This window comes from Aptenodytes forsteri, unplaced genomic scaffold (assembly GCF_000699145.1).
Source record: "Aptenodytes forsteri isolate BGI_AS27 unplaced genomic scaffold, ASM69914v1 Scaffold255, whole genome shotgun sequence".
Taxonomy (NCBI): domain Eukaryota; kingdom Metazoa; phylum Chordata; class Aves; order Sphenisciformes; family Spheniscidae; genus Aptenodytes; species Aptenodytes forsteri.
The window spans coordinates 1372062-1379226 of record NW_008794888.1 but is presented as its reverse complement, the minus strand read 5'-3'; the positions used below and the strand labels follow the sequence as shown (position 1 = coordinate 1379226).

Genomic DNA, 7165 nt, shown 5'->3' with positions numbered 1-7165 from the left:
CAGTTGCATTACAAACAGTGAAGAGAATTACTGTTCTATGTGTTTTGCAGTATGTGAAACACAAAAAAGTATCGCTTTGCACTCATTTCATGCTCCGTGTTCTCTGTGGAGCCACTTTTTCCCTCATTCTTAGCAGTGTCAGCAGAAGTGAAAACAGTAACCTCTTGTCAAGTTTGTTACCCTGATTCACAGAGTCACAGTTTGATGATGAAGGTTCACTGTTTTGTTATAGGCACTGACCTCAAGTATATATATAATGTATATATACGCACACACACACGCGCGCGCACACACACACACACATATATATGTGTAAAAACTGTCAGTTTGGCATAAACCTCCTGCAGGAGTCCAGTTGATGCTTCATTCTCAAAGACTGTAAACAAGTTGTCCCACAAGCGGAATTCTTAGATCTTTATTTTTTATTTTCCCTGACATCTTTACCTTTGTAGTTCTTTTCTGCTTTATCTTTTTCATATTTTTCTTTGTCTGGCTTTGTTACACTGTCATAAGAAGGTGGGGAAGTTGTAGAGGAACTCTCATCTGTTTTTTCTGGAGTGGAGTTCCCATTTAGTTTACCAATAATTATCTCTTTTATAACTGGTCCATCTCCTTCTTTGTTTTTATTTCTGTTATATATACTAGACACCTTTTTAACTTTTTGCCTTAAAAGGTAATGCCTGTAAGCACGCTGAATAATGACAGCAGATACCTCCTCCTGTTTTCGTTTTAACGTGGTTGTAATTGGTTCATAGGAGACTTTAGAAGGATTGGCTGCCATAAACCGATCTTCCATCTGTATTCTGAGGGCGTCCATCTCCCCACTTTCCCCCAAAACACGCTTTGTGAAAGCAAACAAGATGTCAAGGCAGTGAATTCTGTCCCCGCTTACCATGGGCAGATCCATTGCAATAAGCTGGACTTTGTTTGGTTTTGCTATAAGAAGAGGAGGATCTAACGAAGCTGCAAAATCTGATAGCTTACTGTATTCTATGAATTGTGTTGCATCGGGATCAAACTTCTCCCAGACTTCATAGAACATCTCAAAGTCATCCTCACTCAAGGGCTCAGCACTTTCTTCAGTGGCAACACTGAAGTTCTCCAAAATCACAGCAATGTACATGTTCACCACTACCAGAAATGATATGATAATGTAGCTGACAAAGAAGAAAATCCCAACGGAAGGGTTGCCGCAGTCGCCTTTCACGGAGCTCCCCGGATGAGCTTTGTTGGGGTCACAGTCTGGCTCCCCACTGTTAAGAATTGGGGCTAGCAAACCATCCCAGCCAGCAGATGTGGTAATTTGAAATAGGCAGATCATGCTGTTGCCAAACGTTTCAAAGTTGAACATGTCATCAATCCCAGCTTCCCTCTTAACATAGGCAAAGTTGGACATGCCAAATATCGCATAGATAAACATGACAAGGAACAGCAGCAGACCAATGTTGAACAAAGCAGGAAGAGACATCATCAAAGCAAAAAGCAGAGTGCGGATTCCCTTAGCGCCTTTAATGAGACGCAGGATTCGACCGATTCTGGCAAGTCGGATGACTCTGAATAGTGTGGGGGACACAAAATACTTTTCAATCATCTCGGCTAAAAACATACCTAGAGAAAAAAAAGTGAATATTTAAAATATAATTTTAAATTTATTCATTCATTACCTGTAGAAAGATTTATTTATTGCTGTCTCCAAAACAATCAGTATAGGGAGTCTATGTTACAGCAAAACATCATACAAGTTATTACATTTTATTGAAAGCTGTTATTAAGGTGAAAGCACCTTCCTTACGTTGAAATGCTATCTAGGAGAAGGGAAATAAGTAAAAGAAAGAAGACTGCTTGTGGCAAGGTAGCTAGTGTCTGTTTAAGCTTTCAGTTATTCCTAAAGCAGCCTGGAAAGAGAAGTTTCTGTCTTAGATATAATTAGTTCTTGAAGCTGAGCCTGTTACCACTGTCTTTTATGAAGGACTCTATTGGCTTAATTTCTGCAAATTAGTGACTTTTTTTACCTGAGGATCTACACTGTATCAGCACAGCCTCTCAGGTGTATCACTCTTTAAGAATTAAGTTTTGTCACACAACTAATTTGCACCTTGGAGAGTCATTAGCTTTTAGTTGACAGAAACCTAAATATTCACCAAGACCTTAGTTAGCAAAAGCAATTAAAAATCTTACCCCCTTCACATACTTTTCAGTTTTAGTACTGAAAGCAAATTTGTGGTTAGTTCGCATATACGACTAAACATTCCTTTCTATATTTGTACATGTTAATCTAATGTGCCAAATAGTTCCTTTATGTCTTTTGATCTGGAAGATGACAGTGAATGTAATGGGAGAGATAAAAATCTTATATGCAACATTTCATATATTGTATGCTATAAAGTATGAAGATCTGAATCAACATGTAAGTCATACAGGAAACAGAAAATTTCACATTCAGTATCACAACATTCTTGAAACAAATGTTCCCTTTTCCTTCCACTAGTTCTTTCCTGGAAGGGAATTGCTCTTACCTACGATGGAGAGAATCACAACCACAAAATCAAAAATATTCCAGCCTATAGTGAAGTAGTAATGGCGAAGTGAAATCAATTTCAGGACACATTCTCCAGTGAAAAGGATAATGAACACAAGGTTAATCCGGGATAAAATTGTTTCCATTTCTTTACTCTGGTCATCTGTTTCTACCATCATTGTGACCATGTTAAGGCAGATGAGTATCATGATGCTGATGTCAAATACTTGTTTGGTTACAAAATCAAAGACCATGCCTTGGAATTTGTTCTGCAAAAACAAAGATGGAATACAGTTTATACTCTGAAAATACTGGTCTTTACAAATGCCAGTAATACATCTGTTAATATACACCAAACCCATGCTGGTTTGTGTCTCATCCTCTTACACCAGATCAAGAAATGTACCACGGTTGGCTGAGGGGATGGGAAGGAAAACAATGCAATAATAATAGTAATAACATTGACAATTGATACTATTGGTGTAAAAAAGGTGGCCTAACTTGATAGCCAGCAAGAGTACCAGCCAAATAGAAACTCATTTTCTTATCTTTATTCTTAGCTGGTTTTAGAATACTAACCCCCAGAGATGTCTCTCTCTTCCTTAAACTAATTGTGCTTGGTGAGATCGTTGGACCACTGAAGTTGCATGTCTCAAACACACCACGACTGCAATATCCTAGTTTTCCTTTAGTACTTAGCTAAATGTTTATTGCCATATGTCTCTCGTTAGAAAGACTATTTTTAACCACTTGGTGCATAAGGTGCAACAAGTATTTATTTTTTCCAAATACTGTAGGAGTTCAATAAATAACAGAGTAGTTTCTTATCTTGAAGACAAATTTATCCTAGTTTATGCTTTATTCCTTAGAGCATTCTTTTATTCTGCAAGATTATCTGCATCTGTCTTTCTCTTTCACATTAGGTGACCACTGCCCCTTTCTTCTTCAGCAGTAAGGGCCAGTGCATCCCCATTTCCTACAAATTCTCTGGGAGGAGAAAGAACAGAAAATGAAGTTTATCTGTGGGTAGTAAGAACCAATAAATGATCCAATCAACTGTACTTTTCTAGGACTTAGGCAGGGAATTATGAAATTTATCATATTAACCTTATTCAATCCTACAGTTCATACTTCAGAGCGTATGCTTTTAAATGAAACATGAACGATCTAGTCTGCTGAACTAAAAAAAAAGGGGACAAATTCTACCTTTACAAGAAAATAAATGGAAAAAATATTTTCTTTCCAGACATATAACCTTCTCTTGTTGGCTAAAATCATATTCCCAAATGAGTATTTAATATTAGGGGTATTAAAATCAAATCACTCTTACCACTGGCCTCGGTATAGGTTTCTGTGGCTTTTTGGATCCCAGTTTTTTCATTGCATTGTAATATTTCTTCTGTTCTTCTGTCATAAATATATCCTGACCTCCAAAGTAAAGAAATAATATCAAAGCTAATTACTATCATGTCCACACATACAACACAACTACAGTATGTCTCGCTGTAATATAATATTACAGTTATGTTTGATTTATATAACAAAAGTGATTTTTTCAGGTATTTATAGTGTGGATGCTCATATGCATTCCTAACACAAAAAAAAACCCCTTACTGGTGCCTTGTCAGGCTGACGGTTGAGTTTTTCCAGTGTCTTCATGCTCACTTTTGCTGATACGGCTAAAATGGTTCTTACTATACTGATGCTGTTAAATAATTCGCTGATTAGGATATGTTTGTGCATAGGAGCCTGCCTGGTGCCTTACATGTCCTAAATTCTAGATAGACTCTTAGGATTAGAGCTAGCCAGATCTAAAAGTGGGGTAACTTTGAGGGTCATTTGTGTCAAGGGAGAGTATTTGGGTCTAATCTGAGGGTTTTAACGACAGCAAAAAAAATCACCTTTGATATAACCTTAAGAAAAATAATCCAAATCATGCCATAGCAAATTATTAATTAAAACACCACTGGAACCTTGACTAACTCAAATTAGCCTTTGTTTGCTGATGCAAATGCTACCAGTCAGATGTGCAACTGACTGACTGAATGTCAGTATAAAGTAAATTGTGCTTATTGGAGTCTCAACTAAGTCAAATGGAAACACAATGTCAAAGTCACTGTCTGCTAAACTGGATATCGAAGCCCAAAGCATGGCATAATTGATAGAAACTGAGGAAGTAGCCCCAGATGTCTTTATGGCTCTTTTAAGAAGCTAAAGAATATTTTCACAAGGAAAAATTTCTGTAGTTCACAATTGACTTTTACCATAGATTCTGTTTGGTACTGCTGCTTTTTATTTGGTGATCGGATAAAACCAAATCATATGAAAGTGCTTTTTCACAGCATACAAAGATTTAGAATGATCCTGAGGTTCTAGTTCTTTTTGGCAGTTGAAGGCTAAGAATTGTGAGGCTTCAAAATATTTTAAATGTGATTATTTGTATTTTTAATATTATTTTAAATAAAACTATATGCATTATCAATATAATTATTTTAAACATACTTGTGTGAAATGTATACAGAAAAAAAATCCTTCCTTTTATACCTTTGCTTTATTATTGCTAATAAATTATAGATTGTGTCTAACAAGTTCATCTCATTTCTCACAAAAGCGTTAGAAAAATAGAGCTCTTTTGTACACATTTTTACTTGTATCTTTAAGCCTATTCGTGTGAGGTTTATTGGACTTACTCTTAACCCACTGTTTAATCAGTTTGCAGAACTTTCATCTATTGTATGAACACAGTGCCATATTGTATCTTCATTAAGTGTCAACAGTTTATAAGATTAATTAAAATTAATTTATCTTAATTCTTTAAAGTTAATTAAAAAAGAAACTCTTCCATGGCAGATAATATTACATCTAATCAAAAGAATAATGCACATTCCCTCTTTGCGTCTTCATTTTAGCTCTTACACAATTTGCGAATTATTATGAACCGACTCATGATTTGTCCCTCTTCGCTTGTCAAAATGCTGAAATGCAAAGGTCATATCACATCTACAGATTTAACACAGATTATGTTAAAAAAAGAGACATTTTTATTCAAGGACTTGAAATAACTTTTGATTTTTATTAGCTTTACATAAATAAGTTATTAATTCATAATAGCTAATAATTTATAGTACTATGGAAACATTTTAAATACTTATCTTCTTTTTTTGTTGGTTGAAGTTGTCTATAATGACACCAATGAAAAGGTTCAAGGTGAAGAATGATCCAAATATGATAAAGATGACAAAATACAGATACATATACAAGTTGTCCTCATACTTAGGTTGATCTTCTACCTACAAAATATTATAAATCCTATTACCCATGAGAATACTAGATGTAAAAAACAATGTATATAATTTATGAATAGGTATATGCTATCTCAGCTAGAAAAGCTATAAACTGCACTCAGTTATTAAAAAGACCCAACATGTCCATTCCAATCAATATTTGGAGAACTGGAAGTTGACAGAATGATTATTCATATGGAATTTTAAAGTAAATGTGCACACAGATATGTGTGTGTATGTACATATACACAAAGTTCCTCGTATAGAAGGAAGAAGCAATGTGGGACTGAGACCAGTCATTAGTACTTAAAACTTTAACAGCACAAATCTAAATATTTTATATTGTGTTCAGTATGTTTTCATGCAACAGAATCAATCAATTTTACTATCGCCTACATCTCCCTGGAACTCTTTTGGTCTTACATGAGTGTTCTTACATCCAGCTAAGAACAGATGCTTTCAATAAATTTCTAGTGAGTATATGTTTTGTGAAATCCATTAAATTGAGGCAAATTTCTAAGGAGGATTTTGTAACTGTCTCGATTCTTCCGGATTCCACATCTCAATGCCTGCACCTCTACTGCACAATGTGCTAGAAATGCTGAACTTAATGAAACAGGATATATTACTCTGGGAGACAAATATCACTGTGTTATGATGGGTATCACTAATGTGACTATAACCTAGGTTGTATAGAACTAGTTCAGGCATCTGTGTTGCACTTTTTTGTACAAGGTAAACATAGTTTTAGTTTTGTAGCCAAGATAAAATTCTAATCCCTAGAAAACTTAACAGATGATCTTCAACCTTAAAGTCTAATTACGCTTAAATAGCTAGATAATATAAGTGCTCAACCTAAAGAAACAATGAAATGCACAGTTACAAATTATAAAACAAGATTAATATATTCAAGATGTAATAATTATTTTATATAATCTTAAATTAATTCATACTCGTGATTACCAAAGGAAGTGACTGATGGGATGACTACATCAGCGGACATGGGAAGGGCTACAGATGTCGTCTATCTGGACCTCTGTAAGGTCTTTGACATGGTCCCCCACAACATCCTTCTCTCTAAACTGGAGAGGTATGGATTTGATGGGTGGACTGTCCAGTGGGTGAGGAATTGGTTAGATGGTCGCATCCAGAGGGTAGTGGTCAACGGCTCAATGTCCAGATGGAGGTTGGTGATGAGTGGCATCCCGCAGGGGTCCATATTGGGACCAGTACTGTTTCATATCTTCATCAATGCCATAGACAGTGGGATCGAGTGCACCCTCAGCAAGTTTGCAGATGACACCGAGCTGAGTGGTGCGGTTGACATGCCAGAGGGATGGGATGCCATCCAGAGGGACCTGGA

The 7165-nt window shown here is 35.9% G+C and overlaps 1 pseudogene; it reads right to left on the bottom strand.

Annotated features, from left to right (window-relative positions):
* Nucleotides 1-415: 415 nt before the first annotated feature.
* The window catches only part of LOC103895336, a 60718-nt pseudogene continuing 53968 nt past the window's right edge, over nt 416-7165 (bottom strand).